The 12,783-nt window shown below is 43.8% G+C and overlaps 1 protein-coding gene and 1 long non-coding RNA gene across 2 annotated transcripts in view; one reads left to right on the top strand and one right to left on the bottom strand.

Annotated features, from left to right (window-relative positions):
- LOC132913073 (solute carrier family 12 member 4) overlaps positions 1–12,783 on the top strand; it is a 100,248-nt gene that overhangs the window by 23,558 nt on the left and 63,907 nt on the right. The gene's annotated exons all lie outside the window — the stretch shown is intronic.
- Positions 1,200–4,193, bottom strand: LOC132913078 (uncharacterized). Its single transcript, XR_009659324.1, has 3 exons — positions 3,780–4,193; positions 3,609–3,698; positions 1,200–3,350 (listed from the first exon to the last, which is right to left on the bottom strand). It is a non-coding gene; the product is annotated as an uncharacterized LOC132913078 (long non-coding RNA).

Here is a 12,783-nt window from a genome sequence, read left to right as displayed (position 1 = left end):
CCACCTAACACACCTGGTGCTCGCGAAAAAACGGTCTTCCAATTTCGTTGCCAGTCATCTTTATACGAAGCTACAATAATACGCAAGATATTCTGTTCCAGTGGATCTCACTTCAAGCGACACTCCGCATCTTTTCTAATGTTTAGTTTTCTTAGTCCTCGAAGCCATTGAGTGTTGTTTAGCATTAAACCAATTTGAAGGCCTCTCAGCCCCATAGCCTTTTCTAGGAACATGCCTTGCACAAATAATGCAGCCAGGTACAGAGAGGCCAGTTTTCATAATTGTATAAATACCCATAGCCAGCGTACGGATCTGCACTTATTTTTATATTTATTGATTTATTACTTTCTTACAGAAGGAATTCCATGTTATGTAGAGTACATTTTTGGTACTATTAATTCATCTGGGACCATGATTCCTAAACGAGGCTTGACACATTTATAAAATTGTAAAAACAGTCATTTTGAATGGTGTGGAATTTTTAATGTTAGCATCTAGCGATCTAGCGATCGATCCGGAATTTTCCTGATAACTGATATCGTCATATCGAATGATTTGCAGTAAAAATTGTAAAAACGTGTGGAAGGCTGTACAAAACGAGGAACTGGTTAATTGGGGCTCGATAAACACATTGCAGGACCCTTTTACACTTTGACAAATACCATCCAGTTTGACTGGTATTGGTAGAAGTAGTCTTGTATGCATACAAATGTATACATACAAAACAAAATAAAATTCATTATATTATTCTTTTGGTTATCGTTGCGAAAGTCATTACGTCATTGTAAAACCAGCCAATTTGACTGGTGTGGTAATTCTAGTGTCAAATTTATTTAAATATATTTCTGTTATACGTTCTTCCACGCATTTCCTCTCTCTCTCTCTCTCTCTATTATGAGATAAAACCTTAACATATTCCATATACAACATTGTCATATTTTTGGAGTAACAGCTATTCATTTATCTTAGTGTTAAGATCCGTGTTACCACCTACGCGAGAAGGAGACATCTCCAAGTGTCAATTACTTGGGACGAGGTCTAAAGTTGCTGATGGTTTTGATCTACGATTAACGGTACCTGGGATGGTCGACTCGTCTTAGAATTACCATGTTCTTTGGGGTTTCCCACGACTACCTCGCTTCGATCGTTGAGTGGTTAGCATAAACTTAGTTGCCATTATACAGGCTTGTACGTGATTTAACGTGTCTCGTTGCCTTTTAGCTCTATTGAATCTTCTTGCTATTACACCTTACTATAGCATTTTGCTATTGCATCGATCATTCTATCGAGAACGCGTTACTTCGCAGCAACGGAGATTAACCGACGAGGCAAGATCGTTTGTCATCTTTAATGCTCGTCTTCCGTGGTTACCGTGGATGTAGCATTGCAGGAGATAAATCTTGCTGCTTGCCATTTTTCATTATTCTCGGACTCGGGCAGGAAATTTGGTAAAAAACAGTTGCTTGTTATTCATCTAACGGTAATTCAGAATTTCGAGAAGACTTGGTATCGTTTTGCCTGCTCTCAAGAAGTAATTTCCAAGCATGATCCTAATATTTCATTATCAAAGATACAAGCTGTCAAAACCGATGTTTCGCGCGGATAATTTATCATTCTTGTTTAGAGTTGCTCGTCTCGAACACCTACGCTGGTCTCGTTGAATACGAAGCTGACAGCGATTCGAGTAAACGAAACTTGAACGTCATCTTACAAACTTTTTTGCTACCTTATATTTCACAATATTTCACGAATATCGAGATTAAAGTGAAAACCGGAGCAGCTCGGAGTAGCTTGGAGTAGCTCGGAGTAGCTCGAGTATGACAACATTCTTCTGTCCACTGATCCTTCCGTAAAGAGGATTTCTTCGTGATAATGGCTTATCAAACTTGTCTGTCGTAGTTTTTGCGCCAACTCGTGGAAACTTTTTGCGTCACGTTAGGGTAGACTTTAGAAGTCGCTCGAGATAGAAATTGTCGGTGGCTACACGTTCCCGGAGATATTACAATTTTATTCATTCGCGAGATTCGAGTGCTTTACACGTAAGAAACTATGGAAAGTCGGCGATCGCGCGAAGCGTCTGCTATGTTTATGTAACATTTGTTAACGTTTTCTAAGGTTCAGTCGAATTACTTTCCAAGGACAGCGAATTTGTCCGACAGTGATGTTCGACAAATATGTAGAGGTTTATGTGTAGAGGATGGTTGGTCGGTGAGGTTTAATGGACGAGATTGCTCGTTGTTGAAACCGTCGAATATATTTAAAATGATAAATTAGTATACAGATAATGTACGCAAAGACGCTCGTACTAACCGATTCGCTAAGACAGTGTATAAGTCGTAAAATAGATCGCTAATGACTCGTTAATTAGATCGCTGATAATTCGTTGATAACTGGTTAACAACTGATCGACAACTGACTGTAACTCATTTCCTTGCGATCGCGTCCGATTATTTATACTGGTCGGGGAGAGTCGGAAAATTCAAATTCGCCATTGTGCGACGGTTGCACGTAGCGGCAACACTGTTTTGCTCGGAGTTTATTTATTCTCACATTACGTGTATCCTAACGATCTTGATTCTCCGAGGCAAAACAACAACATGCTTTGAATTATCCTCTAACTCATGTGCCGCTACAAATATTTCAACGCAAACATTGGTCATAATCTGCATTGGAATAGTTGGTCGAACGATTGGCGAAATTCTCGATACACAGGGAACAATCGGAGGAAATACAAGACAGACTGGACTTGAAATCGGAAGATAAGGTAAACGAGAAGCTTTTGAGAATAAAAGGGCGAAATGGAGCATATAGTGGTCTGGTTTCGAGGCTGTATTTCAGAATTGGAGTCCGTAAGAGGATTCTACGATAAAGGGATTCGCCGTCTGGCCGCGGAGAAATAAAAATAAATAGTTTCGTTTAACGACGAGTCGATCGGCTTTCGACCGTCTGCTCTCGCCTTTTCTCTAGCTTGTCTCGCTTTTTGTCCGGATATCGAAACGCTCGTAACAATAAAAGAGAGAAAAGGGGTAAACCAGCCGTTTGTCGTTGCAACGTCGTTGAATTATCGCCGATGATAAATCGCGGGTATATTTTTCAAACTCGTTACAGTTGAATGTTAAATTTCCACGAGTGGTCGAGGTATTGTGCGTGGTTAAGTTAAAAGCATAAAATTCGCCATGTAATCCGTTCGACCTGATCGATCATCTGGAGTTCGCGTTGAAACCAGTGCCACCCTATCTGTTCTCGATTACACGATCGACCCTCGTTGAGCCTTCGTTGTACCGCGATGTCGATTCCAAACATCGTGAACTGCCTGTGGCGCCTAATACGTAACAAACTGAACCGTATAGCTATAGAAGGAAAGAAAAATGGTTATTCGTTGAGAAAATCATTGGAGCTTGCAGGACTAACTTGTAGAAAGATCGTTGGAACCAAACCTAGATATTTATTCGATCAGATAATACGTAGTTACTTCTCGTAACCGAGACACAGCCACTCATTCTGCGAACTTTACCGCTATATAAACTTTCTGCTTCGTGTTAAACGACGTCAAGGAGTTAATCGAAAATACATCTTAGACTCTGAAATTTTCAACGACCTATACTAACCTATATTCCGCTAAGTTCTCCAACTTTTCTTGTCCAAGCTTTGCTAGCACGACTCTCTCGTACCATTCGTTCTCTCCAATGAGCGGCTATCTACACATAAAGAGGATCATAAAAAAGGACCGTACGCTTATCCTTATTATCGTAGCCGATCCAAGAACTCTTTAGTACTACCTGTTAAACTCTAAACGAGTTTAACCAATCTCCGATCCAGTCTTGCCGCGAGATCCAACGAAACCGATTTATCGAACGCGAGCCTACGATAAACGTCGCTTTAAGTCTAAAACAGAGGATTTCATTACAAACGCGTGCGATTCGCTTCATCCATTGGACTCGGACAGAAGCACGTGTCGCGAACGAAAACAGGTCCTAAAGACATCCTTCGTTGCGATCAACCATCAAAGCCATACACGTTGTTCGATCGTTCAATTACGAGCAGAAAAATCATAGCGTCGTCCGGTTGCCCGCCACGTATACGATCGAGCTGAATTTTGTTTGTCGAGAGAACTGCTATGCCATTACGACGTATTTCCAATGACTACTGCACACCGATCGCATCGAATCACGAATTTTCTCCGAACAAACAACATTCTTCGTCTCGTTTCTTTGCCTCGACTTCCGCGGTCAGCATCTTCCCTTTCGAACGGAGATCTTCTTTTTCAGAAAAATTGATTTCTCAGGAAAATAGCTGTGGAAGATCGAGAAGCTACCGACTCTGCGATTCGTTCACTTAAGGGATGCAAATATCAGAACTTGTTGAAAGTTTTGGCTGGAAATTTGAAGATCCAGCAATGGATGCGTCGAGGGATGGGAATGTTATAAACGAGAACGAGAAATGAAACGAGTTTCTACGTAAGTTTTCCGTTTAAACTACATATAAATCGTGAAATCGAATTTAAATCGAAAGCCTCCTTGTCCTCCGCGTGGTTTGCAGTACCAATGATCGATTCTTCGTCGATCTATTCTTTATTCGCGGTAATTCGTCGATGAAAGTGACCAATTAGACTTTACCGATTCCGACTCGAAGGTATCGTCTTTTTTTCCCATTTACGTTAATTACTCAGTCGAGGCTTGATCCGATATCGCTCGACCCGATATTACGATCGCCTCGTGCCAAGGCAATAAATCGCGGCCGCGTTTCGGCCCGCGTTTATCGAAGGGAACAGGGAATTTGACTTTTTTTTAGCTCAAAATGCATGAGATTTTCCCCTATTGGCCATGTTCCATTCACGTTGGACGTTTCGAGGATTAGATTCTCGAAGGGGAGAAAAATCCGCATCGTTTAATCGCACGAAGCAAACGTTGGAAAAATGAAAGCGAGGTGTCAGCGAGTTGAAAATCAAAATAGTGAAAATCAAATTATTTTGAGAACTTGGATTTCATCTCTTGAACGTATCGTTCCTTTAATCTCGCAACCAATAAAGTTGAATTACAACGCCGAAGAATACAACGAATCGTTTTAAATAGCAAACACAGAGTACATTTTCATGAAAAATAACGGCAGTTCTTTGCACTTCTCGTTGGATTTTTCATTTTAAAATCCCATAGAGACCCAATGATCGTTCTCGGCCTAACTCGCGGTGGCTATCCTGCGAGAAGCTTGGTACCATTTGTGTCTCTAGAAACAAACTAGAGACAAAATTCGTACATTGCTAAAGCACAAAGAGCGTACAAAGAGCGAGGTACACTGGAAATCACGCGGACTAGCAAGGGCGTGGGTAATGTGTTTACTATTCGAAGTAGTCGTTGTATCCTCTGAGTATAGCGGGGACATTCGCGTTGTTCGAACGTTGCGGATGCTTGAAATCGTGCATGAGCCTCTATCGTTTGTTCGAAACGCTCCAACTAGTCGCGAAATGTTTGTACACGTGAAACTCGACGGTTCTTCGAACGAGCAGTTTTCTGATTTAGCGGATATTTCGTTACAGCGACGATGGTAAACGTTTCTTTCATGCGTTTCACGTTCTCGATCGAAGTGGTCATTTTTTAACTCGATTCGACAACGCGAGTCGAATGAGATTCTGTCAACGATCGTTTGCTATTTTGCGTCACGGTCGTGTACAACGAATGATACGCGAAATGCTTAATACCAACGCATCTGCTCGTGCTGGAAATACCAAACGACTGTAACAAAGACCGGTGATTTAGAAAACACCTTGAACGATATTCCAAAATCCATATTTCAGCCGTTTATCGTCGTTTACCTTCGTCGAGGCCAATTTTCCCGAATCGATATTAACAAGCGTCTAAAACGAACGATTCGCGTCCGTAGGGCGCATCTTCGGTCGGACGCGTACCCATGAATCACGAAAGCGGAGAATCAGTGAGCGGAATCCGGTGAAACTTTAATCGTTTCGCAACCGCCCTATGACGGGTCTCTCATCAAACTTTCATCGACGTTCATCCCTATCAGGCCGCGCAGTTGCCATTTAAATAAAAAGTAGGACGTAACTATAGTCGTGGATAGACCGCACGTTCTCGGAATTATTGATAGAAATCGTACTCTTCGCTCTCGACCAATTAGAACGATTGGAAATTTCGAAAGTGCGGCGTCGAAACATATCGACGTCGTCCCGAAGAGAAAGACGCGCACGACGAGAAGAAAAGTCACGCGATATCCGGCTTACGTACAGGTACCACCAAACGAAAATTGGTGGAAATTTTATTAGCAACGAAGAGTGGAAACGGACGAAACGTAACAAACTCGTTTGACAAAGAACGCGAAAGGAAGACATAGCCGCGAAAAGAAAATCTGCTGGAAATAGGCGGTACGTAAAGGAAGCTATCTAAAGTAAAACATCGAAGACACGTAGAAAACAGACTCGAACCGAGACGACGTAGAAGTAATAAGCACACCGGTGGCAGCAACGATAAGCAGCATGAAGCTAGTTCGCCGTGACAAAATGAGAAACTACAGCGTGGTTGGTGAAGAGGCAGAAGCATAGAAAGGTAACGAAGCCCGTGGTGGTGGAGAAAATCGTAGAAGAAAAGCGGCGCGTTGGAAGGAAAGCGGCGCCGCGCCGGTGTAAACTCTCGACGGGAGTATAAACCGGGAGCGCGCGAAGCTCGGACGAAGATAGCCAAACGTTCGTTTAACGGGGTCGATAGAGACGGTGGAAACCAGTTCGAATGTCGAAGGAAGGAAGGGTAGAGACCGCGAAACCCGAAGAGAGACGGAGCGAATGGCGCACGGTAAAGCCATAGGGAGGGAACGAGAAAGAAAAGGATAGAGGGAGAGAGGGAGTTCCTAACGTGGCGTTAGCGAGTGAAGCAGTGGGGTGGCCAGAGTGGGTGACGGGTTAGGTCGGGTGGGTGGCAGAGGTAGCTACCCAGTGGGTAGTAGTAGGTGCGCACCCTACGCGGATACCAGGTGAGTGGGGCAGAGAGAGCAACCAACCCCCGGGACAAAACGCGAAAAACCACTTGTGCGTCTCCATCCTGACGATCGGTGGCGTCCTACGATATCGCTCCACTCCTCCCGTCTATCTATCGTCCTTCGGTCATTTGGTTGCTCGCGGTTCGGTCAGTCGATTGGAAGTTGTCGTTTCGACGTCCACCACTGTCACTCGAGTCTAGCGTTCAGAGGCGATCCTTCGCCCGCGTCCAGTTGGAATTCGATCGCGAACCGCGGTAGTGCGACTAACTCGAGGGTTTGGTTCGTCCGCACGAGCAGTATCCGTCCTCTGGATTCGGATCGAGCAGTGGGAAGATCGGCGAACGAAATCGTGGAACTCGATTCACGGCGTCTCGAAGGGAGAAACTGTCGATATACGGGAGAGAGGAGACCCAGGCAGCGTGCGATGCGAGGAGCAGCCTTCATCGATCCAGCTTGAACCGGGGGTGAGCTGACACTGGCCGGGATCCTGAACCGCCGATCCAGCCACGTGATCCATCGGGGATCGAGAGCAGCAACCTCGTGTGCGCGTTCGATCTTTCGAATCTCCTTTCTTTCTACTCGTTTTCTGCCAGTTGGCTTGAGAGAGGCGGGCAGTGGTGTTGCGCGTCAAGGGAAAGCTGGCTTCTTCGGGATGATCTCAGGTGATTCTTTTTCTCTCCTCGTTTCTTTCCGAGGAAACATCTCTCGTCGTCTTTTTTATGGCAAGTTGGAGATGTTATACGTTACGGATCGATGAGTTCGAGGAGCGTTGAAGACGAGACCCGATGAAAATTTCACGAGCTTCCTCGTTCAGGATTTACTTCATCTTTTCCACGTGCATATAAATACGTGTCGGGTGGAAGAAATACGGAGATATAATCTTGCTCGGAACGTTAGATCCCTTTCCTTCGATCGATCGATGATTTATCTTTTTCCTATAACGCACGCCCGTTTGTTAGTTCGCTTCTACCTGCTCGCGCTTCTCACAATTTCCAACCGAATTTTACGTCAGTGCGATCTAATCCGAGCGACGTGTAATTGGTTAGGAAGATGCGACGCGATTACTTGTTGCTCGATACAGCGCCCTTTGTTCCCTTGCAATATTCTAAAAACATTTTGCTCGTTTGAAGTTCGTTCGCTGGGTTAATTGCTCCACTTTGTTCGCGGTTCTCGTTAATAAAACAGACACGAATACAATGCACGAGATCGTCGCGAACAACGCATATCGTTGTCGTTAAAATTAATCGAATCTGGCTTTTCCAGGCCGAATAGGCGCAGGCACGATTCCAGATAGTCCGACCGATATTTTCATCGAATTATGTTCAACAAGTGTTCGTTAAATTTCTCTATTATTATATTAGAACGTGCTTTCTCTTTTATAATAACAAATAAATTATCATGCGTTGGTTATAATTTGTATGAAAAGAAAAATACCGAGTTCCTGTCTTCTCTGGTAGATTTAGTCCATTGACGGAAACGGCGAGCAGCACGCGACAGGCTGTCTACGTTGTTTGGAAAAGTATCTACGCTCGATATAGGTATTGTATGTGTAAAGCCTCACAGGCGAAATATCGTTCTGGCCGATAAAATCGCGTAACGTGTATGAAATTGATACTGCAGATGGTTGCAGCAGAAACAATATCGCTCCGTTCGTTTATATCGTTAAAAGTTATTGTATCATAGTTCTAAGTTCCTTAAGCTCTTCTTCGATATGACGTAGATCGTAGATAGTTTTTTTACCAACTTTTCTTCCTCGATAGCTTGTAATATCTCTCGAGGCCCGATTGGAGGGCGAAATTGGGACGATACACAGAATGAAATTTATTCGAGCTCGACCAGTGAGAAAGGAAGGGCAATTCAGCGAGTTCGTTCGTTTCGGAGCAAATAGATTACCGTACAGAAGTTGCACGTTATAAACGCTGGCCGTGGTGCATGCACATCCAGGTTTTACATGTCCATACAATATGACACAAACAGGGTGGGATCAACGTAACGCGTGATCGATCAGTGACGCGTTGATGAAATAGCCAGCTAAAGTTGACCCTTTCCGCCGTATCGTATCAATGTCACCCGTTCTACAGATTGATTTTTCCGCCAAAATATTATCGAATAATTTCAATAATATTTGTCACTTTCCACGTAACGGCGAACATAAAAATATTTGAATTTTTGTTGCGAATTTTATTCTTCCTCCGTACGTTGTATTCGATGCGTTGTAATTTTATTTTCCGCCCTACTTTTCTGCTTTGCTACAACTATATCCACAGGGACCAAAATTATATCGCGTAATCGATCACACCCGGGTGTCATCGAATCAACCGAATGACACAGTTTCCTTGTACCTCGTAACGGGGATTAATTTTTCATCGGAAACACGTGTTCCGTGTATCATCCCATTTTCATTATTAATTCTCCGCTTGTACCGATCCTAACTCAAACTCGGTTCCGTTTATCTAAAAAAATTCCCGGATTCGTTGAAATAAAATCAAACGAATCGGTCGAACTTCCGAAAGTCTGTTTCAATCCCGTCCATGTGAACTGGATGTCCGTTTACCCTACGTGGAAAGTTTTCATCGAAACCTGGTGCGTATAAATTAAAAGTTGGTCGAAACGATGGTAATACGAGAATGGAAAATATCCGTGATACCGGAAGCGATCAGTTGACCCGATTGACCCGGTTGCTTCGTTATACCGTGGCCACTGTTCAATTTTTCCTCAAAGTCGGTCTAAATGAAGATCGATGAGCGTCCCCAAGCGTTCTCGAAAACGGCCGGAAATCCATTCAACTTGCTTGGGAACGCCCCTTCCGTGTCTCACCCTTGGAACAGGTCGATCGAACAATTCCCAGGGAATATAAAAGCAGAAGTTTTCATTGTTTGAATCCCTGCTCCTCTATGCTACCCTCTGTTCGATCGTTTCGCTGGACTTCTTTCACCAACACGATTATCAACGATCGACGATTAGAAGAAAGAATCGTAGTTGATGTGTGCCTCGCTGAGTCGTGTTGATCGCGTTGCATTCCTGCGTGCGTCGGAAAGATTCGTACGAGGATCTTCCGCCTCTGCGAAATCCATGAGGTTTTTGTTGTAGTCGTTGTTGCGGCACTGTATCCCGAAGAAGCAAAGCTCGATCGAACGACCATCGTGAAACACACGACCAACAAAGTTTTTCTTTGCATTTACGCTTCGTGCCCTCGATTTTATCCGAAGAAAGTTTCGAACAGAATACATAGAACCGCGTAGGAAACACACGATGGGCCAGCGAAACTTTTTCAGATAATACCGCCGAGCCCCCACCAACGATCGCGTGATCAGTCAACAAAGAAAAGCCATTGATCTCTACGGACAAAGTGACAAACAGGTAATTTATCTAATCATGTATCGAGCCTGTTATCGTCGCCATGACCAAACAATTTCGTAATTAATTCTCGGTTCGACGTTTGTATCAGTCGATCGTGGAGAAGCCATCGTGAAAGAAGGAGCGGAGAGGATCGGCGAGTTGTCGCGTGGACACGGTGTTACAGCATCGAGCGCGAGAATAGCAACTGTCGTGACGATAAATCGGCACAAGTGCGGGGTTGGATGTTATCGAGGTTGGTGTCGCGCGGGTGAAAAGCGAGGAACCGGTGAACGGAAGAGGACTCGATAAGCGAATCGGAGTAGGGGACTATGAGCAACTCCGGAGCTATTCCTCTGATCTTGGTGAAGAAGGAGCAGCTCGTCGAAGGCAAGTACCGCGTTTAGTCTTTTTCTCATTGTCGCGGGCTCGATTGTGCGATCGGGGCTACGGACCGACGTCCCATTGTTCCCTGGCGGATGTTCCGCTCTTCCAACAGAGGAAATGATATTAGGCCGATCGTTATCGACCGATCGATCGGCCTAGATCCGCGTCGCCGAAGTTTCTGCGACTTTGCGCCTGTCTTTTGTTACGATCTTTCGTTTCATTTTTGGTTCGGGTGTATAATAAAAAAAAATACCACCGAGAAATTTAGATGTTTTATTTCGATGGATTTTTCTTGGATTATGAAATTGTTGGAATTTTTAATTTTAAGATCGTTCCGAGTACTCTTGCTCTTTTTCGATAGTTAGGATGACCGTGCGAACGCAGGCGGTATGGTTATTTTAACCGATAACAGAAACGATACACGAATTTTAGAAGTTCTCTCTCCGCATGGCTGCCAATTCGTGACGTTTATTTCGCGAAAGTTCGCGTTTGCTCGGAATATCGTGGTTTTCTATCTAAAGCGTTGCTTTGAAAACGAGAAGTTGCAACGTGTAGCTGGCATGAGAATCAGCGTTTTCCGCGGAATTTTCTGTCGTGAGCGCGTCGACGCGAGCCACTCGTGCCAACGCGGCGCCAAAAAACTCTCGCCTATTCACGAGTAACGAGGAAAATCATACTGCTCCATTTTTATATCCAAAGTCTCGTCCATTCTACATTTTCCTACCGCCTTTTCAAAATTCCTCTTCGTTTTCGATCAAACATTTGTAGCTCAGACTATTTGTGTCTCACGCTATCGGCGTGTACGAACAGGCACTGTTTCTTCGTTTTTAACTTACAATCGCGACGTGAATTTTATATTTCGTCTACCCCGATCGAAAGAAATTTTCAGTCTGACCACGGTTTTCTTATTCTACGTAATAATTCTAGGTCTGATAATTAATCGCTTATTCCACTAACACGCGCAACATCTCTCGCCGATACGTTCCACGGCGAAGTTAACGTCGTTCTGTTACTCGTAAATTTCCACCGTGAAAGCAGCTCCTTTACGATTTCTCGCGTTGGACGTTTCTCGGGCAAAGCTGCCAGTTCGCCTGTATGAAAACGCTACAAGCCAACCGACCAATCCTCTACCGATAAGCTTAACGGATTGGCTTTCGACGATTTATCCTCTGTTACGGTTGTGTGGGTATTTTCGTATAAAAATTCGTATACAGTGAAATTGCTTGAAACACCCCTTAGCTCCGTCGAATAGAAACGTTTACGAATCTATTTTCTCCTTTTGTTTCTGTCAACTTGCACACTCGAGCGTTCGCGTTCGTCATCGGATAAAAACAGCGTAAATTTAACGAGGATTTCCACTGGGCGCTAATGAAATTCGGGATTATCCTCTTCTCGATAATCTCGCGCATTGTTTCTGCCATTGTACGGCTAGGAACAATAGCGAGCTGCTTTTACAGAAATCCTCCTTGGATTACTTGCGCCCAACGTGTCCATGGTAATAACGGTAGCTCGTGAAACTCGTCTTGAAGCGAAAACGCGTCGCGTTTTCCTAGAAACTTCCAACAGAGAGAGAATAGACGTGGTAAAACGATGTTTGTGCCTGGACCAGTGACAGAAAGTCGGTGTAAGAAGAGTTGACACGAGATAATCGATACGCCAAATCGTCGTATGTCCTGACGTTCGATTCACGGATTCCAAGTTTGCCCAGGATTTAGACTACGCGATTTAAAATTACACGGTCCGTGGAAAACTTGGGAAAATGATAAAGCTCGCGAATGTTTAAGCAGTTTGGTAAATATGGTAGGTTCTGGCTAGTTAACGAGGTTTCTTCCTGACATTTATGACTGTTGGAGTTCTCGGAAATGGTAGCTTAAAGTTTGAGGAAGTGGGTTATATCTTTTCTGAAAGATATGCTTCTATCTGGTATGCTATCGGTTTTAAGAAATAAAAGTAGCAACGACGACTCTTTTAAGTTTTAGGACTTTCACCCACAGATTCCAATATCCGAACATCGAGAAGAAGGAAAACTAGATGGAAAGAAATGAAATATTTGAAATTACACGTCACTAGAAAGCAATC

The sequence above is a fragment of the Bombus pascuorum genome, chromosome 12 (genome assembly GCF_905332965.1).
Source record: "Bombus pascuorum chromosome 12, iyBomPasc1.1, whole genome shotgun sequence".
Taxonomy (NCBI): domain Eukaryota; kingdom Metazoa; phylum Arthropoda; class Insecta; order Hymenoptera; family Apidae; genus Bombus; species Bombus pascuorum.
This window is presented reverse-complemented; position numbering and strand designations above follow the sequence as displayed.